At 40.2% G+C, this 15,350-nt stretch overlaps 1 protein-coding gene and 1 long non-coding RNA gene across 8 annotated transcripts in view; both read left to right on the top strand.

The window, feature by feature from the left end:
• LOC120735721 overlaps window positions 1–10,018 on the top strand; it is a 34,480-nt gene extending 24,462 nt beyond the window's left edge. The window contains exon 3 of the long non-coding RNA XR_005696343.1: window positions 205–10,018. This is a non-coding gene — a long non-coding RNA (uncharacterized LOC120735721). The remainder of the gene's footprint in view (window positions 1–204) is intronic.
• Window positions 1–15,350, top strand: part of cacna1c (calcium channel, voltage-dependent, L type, alpha 1C subunit) — a 218,103-nt gene that overhangs the window by 100,635 nt on the left and 102,118 nt on the right. The gene's annotated exons all lie outside the window — the stretch shown is intronic.

Consider the following 15,350-nt stretch of genomic DNA (forward strand, 5'->3'; position numbering starts at 1 on the left):
TTTCTCCAGTTTCCTTAGAAATTTTTAAAGACACAATGCACACCATGCTGAGATGCCAAGATTTTGGCTAATAACATTTTGGGAATCACCTTAGTGGTGCAAAAATAGAATTTTATGCCTATCAAACTGTATTATCTTTAATATCTTTGGTAGACCTAAAGACATGGTAACAAATTGTCTGCTTTTGCCAAAGCCTGCAAGTAGCAAAGTGCCTAAACATACCATTTAAAACTGGTTCTGTGCTGTGTCTGTTATGTGTAGACACAATACTGGATCATCCCTTGAGTTAGGTGCCTTTTCTGTGCTTGAATGATTCATAGGTCAGTGTTAAGTGGTTTAAAAGAAAGGAGGAAAAAAATCACATGGTCAGATACAAGGACTGGGTTGAAAATCAGTGAAAAAGCAGCTTCTTGTGATGATGTCAAAGCCCCAACTTTCTAAGTGAAACTTTGTAAACAAAGGATTAAACATGAGTCATGAGTCAACAAGAAACCCACAATGAAAGTTCATTTTCACGCCAACTAGTTTTAAGTGTAGGTGTGATCTTTTCAATATTCTCTTTTGGAATAAAACTTCTTCTGGTGCAGAACTGCATAGTTCATCCTTTGATCAACAGGACTTTATACTTTCAAAATGAAGCCCCTCAGTTGACTTCAGGAAAATCCTGTTAATGTGATTTACAGCTACGCAGAATGTGGATATCGGGAAATGTTGCTGGCATATTTTTACATGAAGTTATTTTTCCTTCCCTTAAAATGCAACCTTATCCCCTGGCAATAGGATAACTGGAACTCTGTTCAAACTGTTGGTATCCTTTCTCAGAGATCATACGCACATGGACACACACCCACAGGCACACACACACACACACACACACGCAGAGAGGAAAACTTAAAATAAAGCTGGAGTGGGGCAGCTTAGAAGAGGAAAGAATGAAGCCAGATGTTGAGACAGAAACGAGAAAAGAAAAGGAAAGAGATGGAGCTATAAAGAAAGAGAAAAAGAGAAAGAGAGAGGTATGCATGGTTTTCTATGAAGCTGACCTAGATAGAGAACTAAGAGAACTGGACACACTACGTCTCTGGAGGAAAACCGTCTCAGCTGCAGAGGACTGTGTGTGCGTGTGTGCATGTTTATATATGTTTACAGCAAACTGTGATGTGCCGTTTTGGGCTTTTTATGGTATTAAAAATGTCCCTAAAACCTAACAAAAGTAGTACCTGTGCAAGAGTGTGTATGGGAGGATGGAATGAAAGACAGAAAGATGAAGTCAATGAGCCAAACAGCCCATGTGGAGAGACAGAAATCCAGTAAGCCTTTTCATCAGTTTAATAGGATGAATGAACATTTACGTTATTATTAAAGGTGGAGGGGTCTTATTATATATGCTGAATTTGCTAATTTTTTGATTTCTGTATCAGCATGTGTATGTGTTACTACTTGTGAAAGCTACCATACTGTCGCTTTGTCTTTTGGATATGAGTGCATATAAGTATGGCAGTTTTTTTCCTACCCATTAAAAGACAGTGGTACGCCACAAGTATTTATACACATCATCTGATTGGTGAATAAAGTCTAACCAGAACCTTAAAAAATGTGTTGCTGTATTAAGTGGGATGGTATAAAATGAAAAAGAAAGGGCAGTGATGGCAGGGTTTCAGCTAGTTAATAAATCCTATCACTCTGAGTTTTTAGCAGCTCTGTCTTGAATTGCATCACATTGCCATAGTATATCAGTCATGGCTGAAGATAAATGCTGCATCTGGGGGAGAAAAGCTGTTTAAATTGCAATTGCAGTTCACTGCTTGCTGACGTTTCGCCTTGTTTCAAGCTAAAAAATCTCACAGTTAGGTAACAGTGTGTCTTGGTGGAACTGAGGTGTAACAAGTGACAACTGTCAGAAAGTATTAGAGTCAAAGAGTCTGACCTTGAATAAACAAAAATACCTCAACATATTTTGCCTGACTGAAATAGTATCAGTCAAAGCTCTTTAAGTGTTCCAGAGACAAATTAGTACAAAAATGATTATTTTCAGTTGTCTTTGGGCTTCAATGGTGTGACCTTTTTTTAAACCACATGTTTATTCATATTTAACATTAGCAGACTGACCTCTGACGAGTACACACGTACACCACACTGAGTGTGTGTATAGGATCTGACTGATTCTGTTCTCCTCTACCTTCCACTTCCTGCCGTTGTTCTTTCTGGACTGTATTCCTGAGCAGACTAGGGGTTTTTAATGTTTAATATGCTGTGTCCTAGGTGGGAAGGATGGAGGGAAGAAAGGAAAGCAAAAGATACCCAGTGTTTGGCAAATGGCCTGTATTTATATGGCGCTTTACTAGTCCCTAAGGACCCCAAAGCGCTTTACACATCCAGTCATCCACCCACTGGTGATGGCAAGCTACATTGTAACCACAGCCACAGCACTGACAGAGGCGAGGGTGCCGGACACTGACGCCACCGGGCCCTTTGACCACCACCAGTAGGCAACGGGTGAAGTGTCTTGCCCAAGGACACAACAACCGAGACTGTCCAAGACGGGGCTCGAACCGGCAACCTTCCGATTACAAGGCGAACTCCCGACTCTTGAGCCACGATTGCCCACACACAAGCTTGTGTTTCTTTGTTGTTTAGCCCTCCATTTGGTTACATCTTTTCATAGCTTACACACATTCCAGTAACCTGAATTTTGTCTGCTCCTTTTTTTCTATTTAATGTGACTTTTATCTAACTCTACGTGGGCCTCTGTTAACTATGCGGGAACTAAGTAAATCCTGGTCCTCCAATTAGCATGAAAAAAGTTTGGTTAAGAGGTGATTCACTTTTAATTTTTTGGCATTTTTTTCTCTACAAAACAGGCAGCTGCGACATGTAATCTTTGTGCTCTACTCGCTGAATTTCCCTTCCTGTTCCCGTTCCTAAATAATTAACCAATCATGAGTCAGTAGAGCGAGTGAACAGGAAGTTTAGCATGGTCAAATATGGCCGCCGGCTCTTGCACGCTCCTCCGTGGGGGACTCTGGATAGAGGGGCTAGAAATGGCTCTCGGCTCCGTGTGTACATGTGAGAGTGTGTAAGTGTACGTGTATGTGTGGGACACGGTGACGCATCATGCAGCAGTAGTCTGAATATTTTAGCAGGAAACATTAGTGACGCTTTCTCCTCTTTCTTTCATCATTCTCTCCGTTTCCTTTTCCATCATTTTTTGTCAGTGTCTTCTTTTCCCATTCGGTGTGATGAAAAAAAATGAAAACTAAATTATAAATTCATCTAGTCGAAGACTGTTAATAGATTTTCTGTAGCGTACAAACCCAAGGTTTTCTAGTAGCAGGCTTATGCAAATTAAATCAGAAGGTAGACAGCGTGGCAGGACTAGGTGTGCACACACTGAGTTTTATTTTTATTTATTTATTTTTTTGTGGCTTTCTGGTGGGGCTCTAGCTTCCTGCACTGAGGTTTCTTCAGGTGAAGATGTTCTGCAGCACACGTACTATGCAATTGATTGATATCACATGAATCTCTGGTGTTGTGTATTTATTTTTTTGTACAATTGCACATGTGAATGTGTGTCTTTTGTGGAATAGTACTATCCATGTTGTATATACAGTATGCACATTGTAAACATTTGCTATTTATCTGCAGTATTCAGTAATAATAGCCAGCAGCATCTTTACTCACTTTAGCCTCTCATAGACCCCATAAATCATGTTTTATTCTGGCCTCCCGTGTGTGTGTGTGTGTGAGAGAGAGAGAGAGGAAGATGTTTAAAAATTCGTTTTGAACCTGATTCATTTGAGTATGTGTGTAAAAATTGCCAGTAGAGACTCTTTAATTCCATTACTTGCCTCTTGAAGAAAAGAAGACAGCTCGAGGCGTAAACCACTCTCACACACTTAATACACACACTGACGTTGGGCTACAGTCTGGACTCACCCTATCTTGGCTGACCATGCTGTATGCTTGGTTTCAGCCATTGTTTCTGATGCAAAGAATGTATGTATAATGCATATAGTATGTATGTGCACTGTGTACTTCATGTCTTATACTTTTCCTTATTTCACTGTAATTCTTAGTTCTTCAGTCAAAAAAAAATCTTGTCCAATCTCAGCACACAATTGACTGGAGAGATAAAGTAAAAAACAGTGCAGCCTTTTTATCCTAAATAAATTATAAATATAGAGGGAAAAAAAGCATTATTTGTCCAGTTTTTATTATTATTAGTCCACAGCCCATTCACAGTTTTAATTTCTGAAAAATATAAGACCTGGCAATCCCAACACAGTAAATATAGAGGAATAACACTAACTGACCCCATATAGTGAGGATTATATTTCACAGTTCCCATATGTGATATCTTCTTTTTCCTTTAAAAAGAGACAAGGCTAAGTCTGAGTATAGCTGCTGTTACTGAAAGACCTTAAACTTCCTTGTCTCCCATCACTTTGTAGTGTTTACCCAAGCTAAGGTCTAGTTGTTAGGTAACCCCGTACTTTATATTCCACACTGTCACATTTCAGTCAAGGGTTTGTTTGATTGGTTTTGTGTTTTGTTTTTTTGCTTCCATTTGTAGAGTCTAAAGTAATTTGCTTCCTTGAAAGTAGTGCTACTCAGTCAGTACACTTTGGATTTCTAGTGCTTGGTTCATCTGTCATTGCTGCAATTGATAGAAATTCACTGCCTTTCAGCAATCTCCCCACATTGCCACTAGTCCCTTCCTGTTTGTATATTTAAAGAATTAAGCAGGTGACATTGCTTTATTTTTCTCACTGGAGGAGAAAAATCATAATAAGTCCATCTTAGGTTACAGCTCTGCAGCATCAAATATTCGTCTAGAGCCGCATCACTGGGATTGTGGTTGACTGCCGCACTAGTTTTGATCTTTTCGCAGGATTGGTTGAATAACAATAAATATCCAGAAAAACCAACAACCTTATCCTCCAGCGTAAACATTACTGACAATCAATCAAAAGTCTCAAAGCATTCATTCAGGAGCAGAGATTGAGTTTGAAGTCATCTGCAAAAGATGCAGCAAGCAAAAATATCAGCGTAGAAGACTGCGACTTTATATCATCATTCATGTGCCAATCTGTTCATCTCTGTGTAAATGACAGTTGTCTTTGAAAAGCTCCGGAGATGTCAGACCAGAAAGAGGGAGGAGAACAACTAAATCACATTTGGCATTTTCATATGTTTTCATTATTGTTTTCAGAAAATATCGGCTCACACGCATGTACACACGCTATGTACAACAACATCCCTAAAAATTACAAACTTGTTGCCTTGGAAACACTGAGGTAGGCTTTCTGCCAGCTAGTTAACACAATGGAATTATCAACACGCGTGCGCGTCAGTGTATGTGTGTGTTTGTTGGACACAGCAGTGGAATTGTGGGTATGTTCTCTCCACGTGCAGTGTTGCCTCTCTGTTGTCTCGCTTCCAAGACACTGATAGATTCAAGATGTAATAGAGAGAGAGAGAGACTAAAATGAGAGTACAGCAAGGGAGGAAAAAATTACACAAAGTGGACAAAATGCGATATAAAACGAGGCAGAGACGTCTCGCTACTGCTTGCCTCACTGAAACCAAGCCCTGACAATTCACGGGAGACTCACAAATCACAAGCGTTGGTTTTTAAAAGGCAAAGTCAACCTTCTCCAAGGAGACTTCTTAAAATGAGCCAGAATGAGCTCAGTGCCATTACATGACTTTATTACACAAGCAACATGTTCTTGTGGTGTGTATCTCTCTGCAAGAGAGTGGTTTAGGAAATACAGCTTTAGATGATTTGGAAATTACATCGTTTGAACAGAAGTAAAAGTTACTGGAATCGTTCTCAGAAGAACTATATTATATGACATAATTTTAGGTTAGGTTCACTCAGTCACATAGGCCTACGACCTCCTGGTAACCTCCTGTTGCTATGGACAACTGTGTACTGCATGATCAGTTTGCGAGCAGCTGCTGGAAGTTGTTAGCAATAGCTGAGCGAAATCAGCTGCAGAGAGTGTTGCACCAAGAACCTCATTGTGATTGTTTTGGTCGGTAGAAAATTGTCACGCTTGCCCATAGTCTGCATGGAAGATGGCAGCTTCTCTATAAACACCATTTACTCTCTGAGCTGCAGTTAAACCTGAAAAAGTGCTTTAGCGTTGCAAAGAGCATACCGTATATGTCAAAAGGCACAGATTTTAATTTGAATACTTATTGTCTCAGATTCTGGTCTGCGTCACACGGTTTCATTAATGCTTGTAAGTGTTTGCTGACAAATTCCATGCAAACTACTGGCAACCGTGACAACCTGATAGCAATCAAAACAATCATGAGGAGGTTTTCAGTGCAGCATTTTATGCCTCTTTGCGTTTCCCTCATGACAGGTGGTTGCTACATGGTCCCTGACTGGTCTCTAGGACTGCATGATTGGGACACTCACATCAAATGTCACATTCCAGAATTATTTGGTTTGATGTTCTTCTTTAACCTACAGCTTTCACACATTGATGTCTACAAAGTTTTGCAACCTGGACCTGCTGGAAGTAGCTTTTACTCAGGCTTTGGTGAGGTCAGGCTATGATGGTGGTTGGCATGGGCTGCTGTGTTGTCAGGCATCCAGTTCAGCTGAAAGATGTTGGATTGCTATGTGCAGTCCAATCACATTTTTATGGATCTGTCCTAAGTGGAAGTAAGTTACTGACCATATCAGGAAACACAGCCATAGACCAAGTATGTAGAGTCTTGTCTATTTACTTTCTGCCTGTGTTACTGACACCTTCACCGCTCCCCAGGATGTAACGTGTTTGCTAAACAGAGATGAAATCTGACAGTTTATTCTCAAGTACTTCTCTCTAAAGCTGATCTCCAAAACCTGCTAGAAATATGAAAATATATTTTTCAAAAAAAGTGGCGAGATCATGCAGCTAATCCTGCTAAGCTTTGAACAACAGCCCAGAATCTACTTTGTGTCTCTACCCACAGGGGGAAAGAGAAATTGAGAGAGGGAGCGCATTTGTGTGCGTGTGTGCCACTGGGTGTCCCGCAAGGCTTCGCTATCCATTGTTAGCCCAGGCCGCTTGCCTGAAACAGACCTCGGGACCTCTGCTCACTTGTATGTTTGCAATTGTGTGAATCCATGTGTGTAGGCAGGTACTGCACCTAAGGGTCTGTGTACACAGCTTATTGTGTGCCTTTTTTGACAGAGGAGTCTTCAGTTACACTAATCCCAAGTCACTCACACATTTACATGAGCAACAGAAGACTTAATAATCTTTAGCGTGTGTGTGTGTGTGTGTGTGTGTGTGTGTGTGTCATCAATGACTCATCAATGCAGTGGCACAAAGCTCTGTCTTATAAAATAGTAAGACAAAGAGGGAAGGATTGTGTGTAGTGTAGTAATTATATGAACAGTGAGGGGAGTATAGTATGTTGCTCATTTGTTTCTATGTACATTATAAGTGATATGGAAGTAATATGGAATGTATCTGGTGAAGAAATGCTTTCTCTGTTAATCCTCATAAACCAAAACATTTGGGGTTTTTCAACTGAAAATATTGATGTTTCCTTAGGCTTTCAGAAACTGTGATTGGCATTTTTTATTTCTTTTGTACATTCGTACAATTAAGTCAGATTTCCTCAGGAAACACAAGGGTTTTCTGTTTTATGGAAGTAAGCCAAAAGGGTGGCTGCCAGATCTTTTAAGAAGCCAACTAGATTGAGTGCCCAGACAAACAGGGGGAAACCCAGGCTGGGCAACGAATGAACCACACTTCCTGCTGGATCTATAAATGTGGTCGAGTGGCCCTTGAGCAAGACACTTAACCTCTGCTGCTTCAATGAAGCTGCTTTGAGGCCAGTCAGACTGGTGGTTAAAGCGAGCATCCGCCCTAGGGTGACTGTGTTTTGTCACATCATGACTGAGGCAAAGAGATTGCTGTAGAGGGGATTTCCTGGTGCTAACAGCCTGATCTTTTTGGATTTAATGTCAGAGTCACTGTTTTTGGTTTTAAGCAAATCTGCGTGCAGTGAGTTAGCTTCAGGCGAGGGAATCTGTAAAGGTAGTTTGCACAGATAAGTTCATTTTATTGCGCATGTCTTGTCACTAATACCCTTTAATAGCCTCTTCATTATTTATTTTACTCATATTCTTAAGCCCGTATTCATAGATATTCATTCTTAGCCCTCTTCTGTTTTCTCACTTGTTTTATACTATGAGTGATGTTTAAACTGTGTGCATTTGATTGGTAACTTATTCCAAATGAGTCTTGCACATTTGAGTCGGGTGTGTGCAAGTGCGCATTATGTTGGGTGCTTGTAGGTATGTAGGGGGATTACACAAGGCCCTGTAAAATCCATTTATTGAATGCTTATTAACCTTCTTGCCCTCTACTGTGCTTTTAGTGTATCAGCTTAGACCGTGAAATCTTGTTGCTCATGCTGACACACACACACACACACACACAGACATGATAGAGAGATGGCCACATGATATACAACAGAGCACTGCTGAAGGGCTTGTGTTTGGAACGAGGCAGGGACAAAACAGTTGCTCTCCGTTATTGCATCAGAGGTTTAGCACCACACCCACAACAATCGCCATTCCTGCAATTTACCAAGTACCTACTCTCCATTCTCCATCTCTCTGCATAACACTTTGGTTTTTTTCCCTTTTTTTGTTTTAAATCTGTGTGTCCCCTGCCTCTGTCCTCTCCTTTACCCTCACGTCTTGTCAGCCATCTTGGCTCCAGGTGGCCAGCAGGGACTGTGCCCCTTGAGTTTCCTGCCAGCTGCAGGGAGATTGATGAATCAGAGGTTCCATGGCGGCTCCAGCGGGGTCTCTGAGGGGGCCGGCATGGCGGACAGGCTCCATCGAACACCAAGCAAGCAGAACTAATGGGCATGCTCTTGAGGAAAAAGAGGGAAGAAAGGAGGGAGAGGTGTGCTCATATTTAGGTGAACAAAGCTGACAGACACACAGATATCAGAAATGGTTTGATTTTGAGAGGCATCCTATTTAAGTATAGATTAACGAATGAACTCCAAAGACAGGAAATGTGGCAAGGTTGTCAGTGTGCTGAGTACAAAGCTGTAGCATGGGATAAAGTACAAGGACAGGTAACAGAACGACAGATGGATGGAAAAAATACTACAGGGAGGAAGGATGAAAAAAAGATTTATGAGGAGGTTGTTTGATTAAAGGACAGTTAAAGGAGCACTTAAAGAGGAAGAAGAATTCATTATTAAATTCCCTACTTTGAATGCTAATAGCTCAGAGATTACTAAGCAGGATTTTTTCATACTAATGCTAAATTCATATGCAAACATTTAAACTTGCATTCAAATGTTTTTAAAAGAAGTAGTCGTATATCATCCCATCCATCTGGGCTATCATGTTGCTTCCTCTGCTCTTTTGTCTTCAAACATGCATACTGGGTTCTGTAAGAGCATCCCATTTATTTTTATTCCTTTTTCTCTTCCCATACTGTCATTCGCTCGTCCTCATACAATGACAAAGTCTGAAGGACGAATCTCTTCGTGAATCTTTATGATCCGGCCACAAGTTTACACGCTGGGGAGTGTCTGCATGTGTCTGTGGCACACTAATACACAGCAGCTGGGCTGCTCTGTATATCTGTATGTCATTGTGTCCAGATCGGTACAGTGCGTCCTCTCTGGGGAGGCGTTCCTCTGTGTCTGGTCAACCTTATGACATCACCCTCTAGCAGACCATTAGGACACTTTGTCCTACAGATGTGCTTCCAATGGAGATGAAGAGGCTCAGGTTTAATGGTGACGCCACAGTGTTAATGCTGTCCCTCAAATCACATCTGCTCTTCCACTTGCTATTTTGAGTGCATTATTCATTCACAATGACAGGTATGGCTAGTTGGGGTGCACTGAGGTTACCTGAAGGATGCTCTCGTAAGTGTAATAGTTGTGTGGAACACTTTATTCATCTCTCTGTGTTTGCCGTGTCATTCACATTGCATGCGTTGTGATGCATGCTTTTAAATTGTCGTCTTTAGAAAAAGTAATTACGTGTAGTCATTTTGAATATTTTCAAAATGTGAAAGCTAGCAAGACAGTCATGGTCAAATACTATGTTTGCTATATCCAGTAACTGAACACACTTAAGAGGCATCAACACAGGAATGATTTGCAGTAATGAGGCGACCATAGAAAATCAATGATTGTCAGCAAGGTCCACCAGTAGTAAGTGTAACTGCAGGCGACGTGAAGTGATTGGTGGATGGTGCCTAGATAAACTCATCTCAACTTCAAGATAAGCAACGGAAGCGACTACATATAAGACAAGAAGATAAAAATGATTCAAAGATGACACAATGGTAGATACATTAGAGGGTTACCAAGGCAACCTGAGCTTGTAATGTCCTCTAGTGACAAAGCGGTGCGCCACGAGCAAATCGCTTCATGCTCAGATGCCCCTCTACTGTGTTCCATTTAAGAAAATTTAGATTTCACATGCTTTAAGAGACATTTACTCCTTGGACGCTTGGACACTATTTGCGGTTACCTCTTAAGTTACTGCATTTATACAGGAAACGGTTCATTCATTCAGGTGCACCACTGGGGGAGCACAGCAGTTTTTAACTGTGTTCTCTGAGCAGGTATGTCAGCACTGGTAGTGTTAAGTTAGACTGCATTATAAATGTTGAACTGGAAGAACTAACTTGTGTCTGTTTAAATAATAATAAAAGATGCAGCAACAACGATGTTTGAACTGCTTACATAAGGTGGCATGTAGTTGTGGTTTATTGGAAAGCTGTTACACTCCGCAATGGGTACATGGTGTGTACCGTGTACAACACGGAAGCTTAGTTATGGAAGGATCCAAGATAAAACATGGAATTAGTTGGGAAGTAGGTTAACTTGATTATTAGCTAGGTCTACTGGTACACAACAGCATAATGATAATGTGATTAAAGAAGTCATTCAGGTAAGCTAGAACTTGAGTACTTCTAAAGTCTGATTATGATCATGTGATTATGTCCAGCATAGATGTTTTGAAGCCTTTACTTATTTTTAATATGACCAGAATTTTAAAAGGAGGCGATCATCAGGACAATATTAGACATTTGGCTCATTTGCGTACAGACTTAAAAAAAACCTTTCAAATAGACACCATTTTATATATTAGTCCATGCTGTTTGTAGTCATTGGAGTTGTGTCTCCATTTAGTCTTGTGTGCCCCATGTGTTCAGTGTTTAGGCCATAAAGCTTAGTTAGTGAATTCCTGGTTTCTGCCTGAGTTATTTTTGTTATTTTGTTATTTTAGTTTAAACAATAAAACTATTGGAAGTGTTCCCCAAAAGTTGATTCTGTTCATCTAGACGTAGCGTTTACAGTCGCTCATCCAGGTGACTTCTTCAGTCTCAGCGTCCTGCAGGTTTCCCCAATCTTACAATGCTGTGATTGCAGCCATTCCCCAACTCTCTGTGGTACTCATGGCCATTGATCAGAGGTCTTTGATTAATTAGCTTTGATCAGTGGTTGTTGATCAATGGTCATGAGAATTTGCACATTAATGATCAAGGAACTGACCTCCCAACCCATTGTTCCTTCAGTGGTGCTAGTCTCAGTCATTATGCAAATGTACTGTTTATAAGATTGGAGAACCCTGCAGTCAGCTGAGACTGAAGAAGTCACCTGGATGATTAACGAAACGTCCAGATGAACAGAATCAACTTTTGGGGATTTACTTACCTGGATGATTGAGCATGCGTCAAGATATTGGTAGTATTCATCCCTGATTTCGAGTCCTCCATTTGAGTCCTACTCTGCCTGCCGTACAGCGAACCCTGAAAACTTTAAATTGAGATCACGTACAATCACGTTGCCCCGCCTACCCCCATTACACACTGTACTTGTCAGTGCAAGAGAAAAATCCGGCAGCAGTCTTTAAGAATTCTTTGCAAAGACAAAGAATTGTTCATTTGATTCCAAACCAGAATCCCGATCTGACTTGTCTATGGCCGATCTAAACTATAGTGCTGTCATTGATGCTCTTGCTAAATATAATGCTGGCCGAAAAACACTAACATTTTGTACACGACCTGCTTTATCCCCAAGCCAAGTTTTTGTTTTTGCCCATGGAAATGGGAATTTTAACAATGGCAACAGACGCTGGAATAAAGACCGAGCAGCATTCAAGAGTCGGTTGATGAGAGGCTTATGCTAGAAGTCCAGAACAATGACTCATCATCTCTTTGACAAAGTCAGGATCAGTGGCTATGCGAATGCCAACAACACGAAACCTTCTCAAAACTTGTCAAAACATAAGTGCTGGCATGTTCACACATTCAGTATAATATAATGGTCTAGCCATACAATATATACAGCAAAGGAGCAATATTTTTCCCACCATGTTATTTAGTACAATCTACAACAAGCTTAAAAGTTGCTCTTTGGGCCACTCACAGTTTGTGAAGATAAGCATTGAATAGCTCAGCAAATTGCATGAATATGAGAATTGTTTATTTTGGGAAAAGGAGCTGATCCATTCTCAGTTTTTATCATTAAATCATTAGCATTCATGATTCATAGGCAGCAGAGGAATGGCAGAGAAAAGTCGAGCATCAGAAACAAAAGCCTCTTAATGATACAGGGACGGTTTCCTAGAGCTGGTCAACATGCCAGACTCAGCGGGAGTTTACATCACAACGCTGGGGTGGATGGTTAATGAGAGGCCAGCTTTCTCTCACATTCAGTGATAGACACCCGCACACATGGGGTCCAAAACTGAGCCAATATAAATGATTCAATCAAAAACTAATGTTGGTGTGCAAACAGCTTTTAACAGTGAAACACACATACACAGTAAAAGGCGGGTCTGAATGCATTGCAAAAAGTTGCAACAGAAGTTATAATGAAGACTGCTATACTAAAGAAAGATTAAATAAGGTTTGTGAATTCAAGAGGCAGAAGTTGCATGGCGGTGAAGCGATATGGATAATAGAGAAACACATACTGAATAAAGAGAGGGAGCATGTCCTTGTATCTATCCTATCAGTGTGATATACTGCTGTGGGGCAGAACTCTGTGTTAGTGTGTGTGTGCGTGCGTTTGTGTGTGCCTCTGTACCTGTGTGGTTGTACACGTCTGACAGGCTGATATCCAGCATCATTCATGGCTCATCACACACACCCTGTGACTCATGCGCTCATGCATACACACACATACATACAGCAGGGAGACAATGTGTTGCTAGTGACAGCAAGGGTAAAATGACAGCATGCAGACTGTAAGAACACAAGATACTAGATTCATTTTATAACCCCATTTTCCCTCCATCTCTCTTTTTTCTCTGCCTCATCCCTCTTTACGTTTCTCTGTACCTCTTCACCCCTAAGCAGTGCATCTGTAAATGGGAGAAATGTACTATGCAGTTTGTTATGGTTATGTTAATTTACAAACTATTCTCCAAGATTGTGCAACATATATTATATGTTAGGCAAATTGCTTTGGTATCTGATAGGGTACAGTTTCATTACCCTGCGCATATGTAATCAAATTAGGAACACTGGGGATAAAATAAGCAATACCAGATCACTAAAGTGATCACTAAAATACTATTGCATCAGTTTAAATTCCAGAAAGAGTAATGGGGTTAAAAAAAGAAAGAAAGAGCGACTGTAATTATCTGTGATTATTATTACAGTTGTTGTTCCTTTCATTTTCACGTCACCTCTTTTTAGTGCTTTTGCTCCTTAAACCTGTCTTTCCCCTGTTTTGTAAACTATGCCACCCCAAAATCCAGTTAATGCTATTTTCCCCCTCTGGTCTGCAATGTTGTTTATCCATCATTTGTTTTGGTTTGAGTCTGCCTTATCTTGAATACACTGGAGCCTAACTTCGCTTTTTCTACTCTCTACATCGGCCCAGCAAAAAAAGACCATGCTGTCAAACTCTTTAATAAATTGTCAGTATATTATTATTTATTATGAGAATATAAATAATAGATCTTTGTTAGGTTACTATCCATGTTTGAAAATTGCATGTTACATTTCCTTAGTGTTTCGAGCCGTTGCTTTTTAGCTCTGTGTCCAATTTGTTTTAGAGTTTATTGGTCTCTTAAGGGTTTCCTCTTTCTAATCCTCCTTTGACTTTCCCCTTTGTTAAATACAAGTTCATTCTTGTGCCTGTGTTTTTCTGATTAATAGTTGTTTCTCACTTCCTGTTTTATTTTGGTAGTCATTTGTCTTCTTTGTCTTGATTATCTACACATGTGGCTCATTACCCACCTCTTTTCCACTGATAACCCTTATGAGCATCTATCCCAGTCTTTTCCTTCACTCCTTGTTGTGGCTTTTATTCTTCCCTGAGTAGTTCCCCTCACATTTCTACCAGAGAGTGTTACCTAGCACACAGGGCTTTGAGATTTTGTTACCAATTGGACTTTTCTTCAAGCATAATAAACAGCTTGACTTTTGCTGAATCAGTCTGCCTCCATAGCCTGCATTTGGGTCCCTCTTCTTGCACTTTATGACACACGCAGCTAGCTAACATTAAAGTTACATAACCCAATATACAAAGATTTACTCCAGCATCGGCATTTATTTTGCTCGTACCAGCTGGTGGTTGCTTAGTAACTTTTACCTACTGTAGTGTGTAGAAGTCTTATTTTCCAAGGTTGAGAAAGCTGCACTGTGCTGGGTCTGAAAACTGAAGAAAATCAGCACAATATTAAATAAAGTCTTATTTTTTCATGTGATTGCAGTTGTAGCCCTGCAAAAGATACATAATGCTACATATCTGCTCAAACACTCTGAGAATTAAGTGCAGTAATGTTTGTATCTTGTCACTGTCATTCCTGCTTTTTTCTTCTATGAGAGAGGTTAGCAAGTGTAGTTTGGTATTATGAAAGTAGTCAGTACAAGATTTATGGATTGTTTGTTTCTAAAGCAACCAGGTTATGATTTATGGGAGAAAAAAAGCGATACTGTTGCTGAGTTTTTCAAATGTCTTTTTCTTTTGGCGTGTGTTTCCATCATATTTAAGAAAAAGCTGACGTCCCTGAAGCTGATATCTTTAAAACACTGGAAAAAATCATCTAGTTAGAAAAATAGCTCATGCCACAAGACAAAGTTAATTTTTGGGATGAGCTGTGCCTTTAATTATCCCATCATTAATCACAATGTTTCTGTCTGTTTTCACACTCGCAGCTTTGATGATGTGTTTGATTTTGAGTGAGTCTGCACAGTCCACACTGGTTATAACAGAAACGTCATTTTTCTTACCCCCAGTGAGAAACCCGAGAGTGAAGGACAGATTATGCAAAAAGTAGCAGTCCAAGCGCATTTTAAGAAGAGTGTTACTTCTGAGTTACCTTCCTAAGT

Source organism: Simochromis diagramma, unplaced genomic scaffold (genome assembly GCF_900408965.1).
Source record: "Simochromis diagramma unplaced genomic scaffold, fSimDia1.1 OVJJ01000816.1, whole genome shotgun sequence".
In the NCBI taxonomy this organism is placed as follows: Eukaryota; Metazoa; Chordata; class Actinopteri; order Cichliformes; family Cichlidae; genus Simochromis; species Simochromis diagramma.